Source organism: Lycium barbarum, chromosome 10 (assembly GCF_019175385.1).
Source record: "Lycium barbarum isolate Lr01 chromosome 10, ASM1917538v2, whole genome shotgun sequence".
Classification (NCBI taxonomy): domain Eukaryota; kingdom Viridiplantae; phylum Streptophyta; class Magnoliopsida; order Solanales; family Solanaceae; genus Lycium; species Lycium barbarum.
Window position 1 is genome coordinate 6,451,948 of NC_083346.1, and position 10,715 is coordinate 6,462,662.

Genomic DNA, 10,715 nt, shown 5'->3' on the forward strand with positions numbered 1-10,715 from the left:
ATTTCATGCAAAATTAGGGTTTTTTTTAACCGATTGGCAATCTTAAAAAGTATCTATGTAAGATATTATTGAGGTCCATTTTCACCATGGTGGTAACTTTACAATGGGCCCTAACCCCAAATATGTAGATGAGAAGGATGTTGCAATTGCTGATATTGATAAAGACCACTTCTCTTTATTCAAGCTACTGTTTTACACACAAAAAAAAAAAATTGGATATAATTTAGTGGTTGGTTTCTTTTATGAAGACTTGATAAGTAAAATTTTTGTCCAAGTGGTGACTGATGGAGAATTGTTAAATGTTGTGAGTGGTTTGAAAGTTGATGATGTGTTACATTTTTATATTTCACATGTGTGTGAAAACCTTGAGGTGTTGGAAGATGTGGGCCCTACCAGTCTTATTTGTGGGTTAGAGGTAAATGATGCATCTAGGGCAACAGATGTGGCTTTTGACACTGATATAAATACTGAGGTTGGAGAAAACGTAGAAAACCTTAAAGAAAGAGAAGAAGCTTCTGCAAATGCTCCTAGTGTTGAAGAGGTTAAAGAGAGAGGGTCTGTAAATGTTCCTAATGTTGAAGAGAGAGGGTCAACTGTTGAAGTTGAAGAGGAAGTGAATGATGAACAAACTGATGATGGAGACTCATTGTTGGTTAGTAGTGAGTCAGATCTGGATAAAATACCAGATGAAGATGATAGTTAAGTTGATAAAGAGTTAATTTCTTTGAGGAATGAAAGGAGAAGTAAATTGAAGAAGAAAATACCAAGGAGAAAGGAACCAACTATCACTGCTAAGGTACCCCTAGGAGAGGGAAAAATAGATAGGGGTTTTGAAGATATTGGAAAGAACAAGGACTCCAAATACAATGGATGCTTAGCAGGGGATGAGTAGTATATTGATAGTTCGCTGAAGAGTATAGTGAAGATTCAGCTGATGAGCTGGATGTGGATGCTGAACCTGGTGCTGACTTTCTAAGTAGAAGGAAGAGCAACAAATTAAGATATGATCCAGATTGTGTGGTTAGTATTTTTGAGCTAGGCATGGTATTTGAGAATGTTGGAGTATTTAGAAAGGCAGTAGCTAATTATGTTGTTGAATACCATGTTCAGTTGAAACTTAAACCAAATGAGCAGAAGAATGTGAGGTGTAGGTATAAGTCCCAGATTTGTAATTGAAGGTTGTATGCTAGTCTTGATAAAAAATCAGGGGATTTTATGGTGAAAACTTACCATCTAATTCACAAGTGCACTCCACTTAACAATAATAAGATGTGCAATGCTAAGTTCAAGATTTAGGGAAAGGATCACTACTCAACCTAATATTAGAATTTGGGAAATTGAGGACTTGGTTAGAGACAAGTTTGGGTTGTATGTTGGTAGAACTGTATGTTATAGGGCAAAACAAATAGTGCTTAATAAGTTTATGGGGGATTGGAGGGAGGAGTTTGCAAGACTTTGTGATTATGTAGAACAAATCATTTTGAGTAATCCTGGCAACACTTGTATAGTGAAAACAAACAGAGTAAATTTGTTTAAGTATTTTTATGTTTGTTTTGATGCAATGAAAAGGGGCTGGTTGGAGGGATGCAGCAAAATTATTGGGTTTGATGGTTACTTCCTAAAAGGTGCATGTAAAGGTGAACTTCTGGTGGCTATAGGAAAAAATGGGAATCAACAGATGTTTCTCATTGCTTGGGCTGTCATTGACAATGAGTCAAAAGAGTCATGGACATGGTTTATTCATAACTTAATCAATGATTTGGGGCTGGGAATTGGAGATGGAATTACAGTAATGTCAGACATGCAAAAGGTAATTTTACTAACTGTTTTTGCATTAGCTTATTTTTTTTGCATATATACTAACTATAATTGTTGTGTTGTATTGTAGGGATTGTTGAGCATCCTTCTAAATCTTTTACCAAATGCTGAGCATAGAAAGTGTGCTAGACACATATGGGCTAATTGGCAGAAAGATTGGAGAGGTGAAGAAAGAAGAAAACAGTTCTGGAGGGTCTCTAAAGCAGCATTTGAGGTGAAGTTGAGAGAAGAACTTACAAAATTAGATAGACTTAGAAAAGACATTTGTGAAGATTTATTGCAATTTAATAAAGAGCACTGGTGTATAGCCTATTTTAGGGAACACACTAAGTGTGATATAGTTGAAAACAATATGCGTGAGACCTTTAATTCCTAGATATTAACAGCTAGGCATAAGTCTATCATTGACATACTAGAAGAGATTAGGCATAAAGTAATGACTAGGCATGTTAAAATGAGAAAATTTGCTGAGACATGGATTACTGATATTTCACCTATGGCAAGGGTGATGTTGGAAGAAAACAAGAAGCTATCCAACAAATGTGAAGTGTTGTGGAATGGGATAGAAGGGTTTGAGATTAAGGAATATGAATATAGGTTCATTGTACACTTATGGAACAAAACATACACTTGTAGGCTGCGGCAGTTAAGAGAAATCCCCTGCCAACATGCAATATGTGCATTCTACCATCTAGGGGATGAACCATATAATCATGTGGAATATTGGTATAGAAAGGAGACATTTATGAAGGCATATTCATACTTTCTTGACCCACTGCTCAACATGAAGATGTGGCCTAAGACTAATAACATGAAGATTGAACCTCCAACACCAAAAGTAATGCCTGGCAGACGAAAGAAAAAAAAAATAAAGGATAAAGATGAACTAAGAAAGAAGTATGGCAAGCTATCCATAAAAGGTGTGAAGATGACATGTTCAACATGTCACCAACTAGGCCATAACAAAAAGTCTTGTCCAGTAACAGGGGTATGCTTTTGTTGATTTATTTCAGTTTTAATACATTATTATTGAGAACTGTTCCTAACATTTGATTTTACTTCTAGGGTGGAAGGGGTAGAGGAAGTGGTGAATCAAGTTCTGCACAGAAAAGGGGTAGAGGAAGTGAATCAAGTTCTGCATAGAAAAAGCCTAAAAATTCAGGCCTTGGATACTACATAAACCCAACAACTGGAAGAACTGTCTTTAATGTAAGGATTCAAGGTTTACAATCTAGCATTTAGCACTTTCTTAAGTTAATCTAATTTATTTTTATGTCAGTTGCAGCCTGGTAGTTCAAGTGAGAGAGTTGTGAGGCATGGGACTATGAGGGACACCAGTGCAGTCAACATTGAGCTTGGATTTAAATCTCCTGGTCTGAAGTTCAATGGTAAAAGTGATGTCACAACTACACAACTATAGTAGCAGTTTAGAAACAGGGAAAATATAATCACTAACAAGCCTTCTACCCAACCAACTCCATCAGCAGCAGGCAGTAGTTCCACTATAGGTCCAGCCCATGCATCCTTTAGCAAGAAACCAGAAGCAAGGAAGAAGCCAATTTGGCAGTTGTGAATGTCTTTTCAAACAATTTGGCAGTTCTGAATGTATTTTGAAACAATTTGGCAGATGTAGCCAAGTACTTTTATGTGTTTTATGTCCTTTGCATGTAACTGTTATTTTGATTAGTAACAATTTGACATTTGTAGCCAAGTAGTTCTATTGAATGTAACTGTTATTTTGATTAGTTAAATAGTAGTTGGATGGGGAAGGGGAATGGTTAAATGAATTAAGTAGAGTGGTTGAATGGTTCTATGAATTAAATAGATGTGGCGAATGGTTGAATGAATTAAGTAGAGTGGTTGAATGGATATATGAATTAAATAGACGAGGAGAATGGTTGAATGAAGAGTAGTTGAATGGTTGAATGAATTAAAGAGATGAGTTGAATGAATTAAATAGAGTGGTTGGATGGTTATATTATCACCTATATAAATCCCCATAGTCTTCCATTTATTTCATCAAATGCACACAAACGACTTCACTCCATAGTCTCTCAAACAAAATGCCACCTATCCAACACTACACTATTGCTTGGTTTGAGAAAACATTGACTAAATCCTATATAGAAAACGATGATTTCGTAAGTCTTTATTTCTTAGCTTTTGTTTTCCATTGTTTTGCTATTGCTTCTAATTCTACTTGTTTGTATAGATTCTTCCAACTATGGTTGTTCTTCCACAAGTTGACAAAGAAGCCGTTATTTTATACGAGAAAGACGCTTTCTTCATGAAATACAAGATCGGTCGAAAGGCGCGCCTCAACAATGGATAACAAGAGTTTGTTGATGCAAAAGGCCTAAGGGAAGGGGATGAGTTGCGTTTTCAAGTTTGTGATCTAGAGGATCACCTTCACTTCGTTGTTACTAAAGTGGAGAAGATGGAGATCATAGATATTGATTAGGTCGTCCCTTTCTATTTATGAAAAATGATGTTTGGTTTGGTTTGGTTTGTTTTGTTTTCGTTTACTTAATGAAGTATGGTTTTGATTTATGAAAGTATCCAAATTTTAGTACTTTATACTTTGCCCACAATATTGAACCAGAAAAATACACACAACAATGTCAAAAGCAGTGCATTTTAACCAATATATATTCATTCGATTCATAAAAGTGTGGCCATATACAATTACATAAAACCACAAAATTTGGCCAACTTTGTGAGATTAACCTATACCATAATATACTACCTAAAACAGTCAAAATGCAGTGCAACTTAACCTACTATAATTACTAAAACTAAACATCAATGAGTAGTATTCCAAAATTGGAACCAAATTGCAAACAACAACACTAGACCAAAAACCAACTTCTTCCTAGTTCGTCTTGCACGAGCCTTTTCTTCCTCAAAAGATTTAACCGTCTTAAACAACCCATAAATGACTTTATTTTCTTGCTCGGGATGCCTTGGTTCGTACCAATTGAAGTAATTACATCCACCTCTAGCCTTCAAAGAATAAAAAGAAGAAGTTTTTTTAATCAATTACGAGGAAGAATTGAGTAATGAAATAACCCATAAATAGTATATGCTTACCTCATCAATTGGGCACGAAAAAAATCTCCTTCCGGGATTATTTGGACTCCATGAATTTTTCAATTCGCAAATACGCCCACATCGGCAAAACTCGATTCTTGAAGTGTTAGCCCTTGTTGAAGCAAGATAAAAAGCAAACAAGAGAGATAGAGCAGAAAAAATTAGTGAAACAACAATTAATTTGACTGAAAATTAATAATTTTGGAGCAATAATGATTTTGGTGTAATTAGGGTTCAATATAATGAATTGGGGAAGAAGATATATATAAAATGGGTGGGGCAAATATTACCGTTGGAAGGGTCCATTGGGCCATTATTTTTAGTCCAGCTCAGCGTGTTTAAGAGGCTCACGCGTCCATAAATCATTAAGTGCACGCGTTGTGCCAAGCTGGCCTGACTGTCCAAGTGGCACAATAAAGGTTGTCTTGAAGGGTTCATATGGTACGACGCTCAGTTGAGGGGTCTAAGTGAAATATATGGACAAGTTTGAGGGTCTGTGTAACACCCCGTACCTTTAACCTAAGCTTTGACCATGATCCTAGACTTAGAAAACTAGATAAAGAATGTGGGAATTGGAAATTTCCTCTTCAGTTGTAAGATGGTGGTTTACGCCCATGAACAGTGATCGTATTTCAGTTTACGGGCCGTAAATCAAATCGTAAACTGGTAGTTGAATGTCATATGGTTAAATACGGACCGTATTTCAAATCGTAAACTGAAACCAAGGATTTCTGAGCATTCTGGAATTTGGCAATTTGATGTCAAATGGTTAAATACGGACCGTATTTCAAAACGTATTTGGAATTTTGGGAAAACTTCCTTCATGAAAGTTGTAGAGCTTTGAAATACCTTTCCAACGGTATATTATGGGGGTCAAACGAACATCTGTGCAAAGAGTTATGGCCATTTTACTGAAGAGAGGCAGTGCTGTCCGTATTTCAAAATACGGCCAGTATTTCAAAATACGACCCGTATTTTGAAATACGGCTAGTATTTAACTGGGCCGAAAAATTATTTTTTCCAGAACAATATATATTCGTCCATATCAGTTCAAATCATTATTTTTCATTCCTTTAAGCCCTAAAACGACCTCCTACCCTCCTTCATCATCAAGAACACCAAGGTAAGCCTACTCTAATTATTCCAAATCAATTCTAATACCTATCCTTGTAATCTAAACAAGAAATTATCATTCCTAAACTAGGGTTTTCAAGAAAACCCATCTCAAGGTTCAAGAATTCAAGATTTTGGAGATCTTCTTCAAAGCTCGAGTCTTTAATTCAAGTTTTGGAGCGACTAAGGTATGTAGAGTTGCTATCTATGTGTGGGAACATCATTGTTCTTCCCCACGCCTCATAATCCATAAAATTATGATTCTCTACTAAAACTAGGGTTTCAATACCATGCTCATGATAACCCTAGGTCCATGTCCATGATTATATTATGTATGAATTGTTATAATTCCATCATTGATGTTATACCCCGCATTTTCAGAACCTGAGCGTGACACGTACTTCCTCAAACATTGACAATCACGTTGTTACTACATAATTTAAACTCACGTTGATAGTATTATATTTCGTATTTTTTGTACGTCGGATTATTCGTAAGCGGAGGTGGGGCCCACACATCGATATTTTTTTTTGGAACACGTGATAAGTTATATGAATCACATATGTGAAGTTAAACACAACTCAAGAAGGACCCTTGAGCCAAATCAAAGTGGAAGTCCTCCAAACAAATATTTTTAAGTAACGTTTTCGGGTGATCTGACTTCGAGGGGAAAAAACGGTATTATAAGTTTGGAATTTGGAAAAATACCAAGAAATAGAAGTTGTAGATAATTGAATTATCTTTCCAACCATAGGTCGTGGGTACACAGGAGATGTCAGGATAAGGAGATATGGACGTTTTAAGGCAGAAATGTCAGTGGGCTAGGCCCAATCCGGGCCCAACCGGGTTAGGCCCATGACCCATGTTTATTTAAGTGATATATCAGCCTTTTCTCCTCATTTTTCAGAACAAAACACCCAGAAAATTCTGGAGAAAAAGAGAGAAGAAAGCTTAGAGAGAAAAGATCAATTTTGACCAAAATCTGAGCCCCGAATCTCGAAGCCCGTGAAGAGAAAAGTGTTCTATGTTGCGTTGCCTCCAATTTGAACTAAAAATCAACCAAAAAGAAGGGGGTGGACGTGGTGGCTGCACACTTGAGGTAAGATTAAGGTTCCTTTTCATTGCTAATTATTTTATTTAGAGTTCTACCGAACTAGAACGGAGAAAATAGTGTGATAAATTCGTTTGTTGGCGTTGTGAATTATGGAATGAGATTTGAAGAGAATTTTGAATGAAAATAAATGTATTCAACTTGTATAATGTGGAGGATGTCGTTATTGATGTTGTTAGTATTAATTTCGACTCCCTTACGGAAATAAAATTATTAAATAGTTATATTGCAAATTTGGTTGGTTGAGGAATTTAGAAAATAATGTGTGGGCTGTTTTATGGCATACGTTGGTATTGGAAATATTATGATTAATGTTGGTATTGTTGTTGTTGTTGTTGGTTGCTGAATTGAGAATTCGGGCTAGGCATATAAACAGGGGAGATGCTGCACGATTTTTGGCAGAATATAAAATAGTATGATTTGAAATATGGTACAAATGTGCGACGAAAAGGCTAACATTAGCATAAATTCCTTTTAAATGTAGACTTACAAGCTTGGACGAATAAGCGTAGCTTATAAGCGGTCGAACAGGTATGTAAGGCTTACCCTTTCTTTCTTTTGGCATGATCTTTATGAAACGAGCAAATGACGTATATGTATGATTTCAAAGAAATTTCCTGTTCTTAGAGCCACTAGGATGGCTAATATTTTTGACCTCCATAAGTTGTCTCATATGGTTTTGATGTATATCTATGATGTCCGAAGTTTGTTGATATGTTTCCAAATGGCATTCGAAAAATAATTAATATGAATAAGGTTTTGATTTTCAAATGCTAGCACGTTCGATTACTCCATCGAGTCTTTGATATATTTTGATATGTGCATATGGTCCCAAAAACTCTAATTGAATTGATCCATAACGATATCCGAAAGGTACTTGACATGATTATGGCCTTGATTTTCCAAAAATGGCTTCTGAAACGCTTGTAGAACGTTCTGTACTTCAAACGTTCATAACTTTCTTATACTAATTCAGATTGACCCGAAACTTGTTTCTGAGCCTTCAAGGGTCGGTAAGTATACTGATCCATCGAGTCTTGATTTATGTGCATATGGTTTCTCACTACTCTGCTCGTGCATACTACTATTATATCGTTCGCCGAGTCCCGGGCCGGTATAGATCGTGCGCATGGTTCGCCGGGTCCCTTGCTTGAGGGCCGGGTGCCATATATGTATTTCGGAGTATGATGTGTTACGGTGTTATGATGTGTTTGATGAGTCGTGAAATTACGGCTCATTCGACACCAATTACTTAGTCTTTTGTAAATCCCCAAGTGCTTTTGATGTCGTTTCTCGTGTTTTTGTGTCAATTTGTAGAATAACATGTGGCAGAAGCAACTTGAAGCAAAACGAAGCAAAATAAAGAAAAAAACCCAGCAGAACTGAACAATGGAACTACCTGTTGACAGAGAGGACAAATAAGACACCACATGCGACACCACCTGCGAGTCGCAGGTGTAACATGCGAATCGCGTGTTGTGTCGCGGATGCTGCTCAACAATTAACTGAAGATGCGACACCTGCGATGGTCTGGTGAAATCCGCGATTCGCGGGTTGAACATGCGACATTAGGTGCGAATCGCACCCTATGCGCAGGGGCATTTTCGTCTGGAAATTGTTCCCGTTTTGGACATGCTATAAATAGATTTGCTAGGGTTTTGGTTTATTCATCCTGCAGTTTTTGGCATAGATTCTTGTGGAGTCATTTTCTCTTGGTTGTTGAAGCATTTAAGGCAACAACTTCACTCTCATTCCATCTTGTATTTTGTATTGTAAGTTCATTATGTTTACTTGTAAGCTTTCTTTGTTATCCAAAATTATGAGTAGCTAATTTTAAAGCTAAGGTTGTGGAACCCATGATGGATATTATGTGAATGGGTTCCTATTATTGATATATGCATAATGGTTGTTGGTATTCATTCAGTTTTTATACTTTAGTGTTGGGTGATGATTGCAAGAATTATCCTAAGCCATTATATTAACTGTTCTTGGGAAAGAAGGTTAGTATTGGTAAGATTGAATGACAATGACTCGAGGCGTTAACCCTCGTTTAATGGACTAACTTAGGAATAAGAATAAGTCTAAATTGGCATTATTGGTCGCTCTTCAATTGTAACTCTTTTATACTCGGAAGAATCATAAAGAGAAAATACGACTTAACTGTTGGGAAACATTAAGAAGTCCTTAAGAGACCAAGTGCATATTCATAGAACAACCATTAGAAGTATATCACATTGAAACCTGAAGCATAATATCTAATCAAATTGGAGAACATAACCTTAGTCTCTCTCTCTCTCTCTCTCACCTTAATTACATTTTAAGTCAAAGTATTCAATTACATTATTCAACAATCAATTCAAACTATCCGGAATAGGATTAAAGCATTTAAAGACTGGTATCGCATACGATTAGTACTCTTTTCTCTCCATATTCCCTGTGGGATTCGACCCCAACCTTGTTGGGTTACTATATTTGACAACGTCCGCTTTACATCGTTAATAGGTGTAATTTGAGCGTATCAAATTTTGGCGCCGTTGCCGGGGAATACGATTTAGAAATTACTAATTGTTGTGTACTCTCCTTTAAAACTTTTTCTATTCCATCACACCTTGTTTGCTGTTTTAGTGAACCAGGTGAACATGACAGGAAGACATAATCGCAATCAAGGAAACCAAGGGGGAATCCAAGTGAACCATCCTGCACCAGAAGAAGAGGATGATGAGAATGTATTTGCGGAATTCATCGACGAAGCTGATTATGCTTCTGCTGCAGTTCCTCCTAGAACGGGAAATGCTAATTTCAAAATTGATAGTTCTATCTATCAGCTATTGAAACTTGAAGGCTATTTCCGAAATTCTTCGGAGGATTGTCCACTTCGACACCTAAAGAATTTCGTGCATGTATGTTCTCAACAATCTCAAGGTGCTGTTCCTGTTGATGCACTGCGGTTACGGATTTTCAAATATTCCTTGGCTGGCCAAGCAAGGGAATGGTATGAAAAGCTCCCCAGCAATACTATTCATACATGGAACGAGTTAGCCAATATATTCTTGAAAAAGTGGTTTCCACCAAGCAAAAAAGGCTGAGCTTAGGGACAAGATCTTTGAGTTCAAACAACTTCCGGGGGAACAATTATATGCAGCATGGGAGCGTTTCAAATATTATCTAGCTCAATCTCCTACTCATGGATTTCCGGATGCTATCCTCTTCAAGAAATTCTACAAGGGGTTAGATACCATGAATCAAATTGCTGTCAACACTGCAGCTGGGGGATGCTTCATGGACAAATCATTTGTCAACATCACCAGGTTGCTCGACAAGCTTACTACCCACAATCAAGCTTGGCATTCTCGTGATAGTGAAATCCTATCTTATGGTAGTTCCTCTGCTGCCGCGGTGGCCAAAGAAAATCATGAGCGAGATCATGCTTTTGCTCAATTGCAAACCACCGTGGATTTATTATCGAAGAGGATTATGGAGAAAGAAGCCAAAAGTGTGAATGTTATCGAGGAGATGCCACCTCATGCTCCCGGAATGTACCAAGTCTCGGAGGAAGCTTATCTAGAGGGGCAGCCACAACGTG

The 10,715-nt window shown here is 37.1% G+C and overlaps 1 non-coding gene across 1 annotated transcript; it reads right to left on the reverse strand.

Annotated features, from left to right (window-relative positions):
- Window positions 1–10,216: 10,216 nt before the first annotated feature.
- On the reverse strand, window positions 10,217–10,323 carry LOC132616288 (small nucleolar RNA R71). The gene has a single exon (XR_009573079.1). It is a non-coding gene; the product is annotated as a small nucleolar RNA R71 (small nucleolar RNA).
- Window positions 10,324–10,715: the final 392 nt, after the last annotated feature.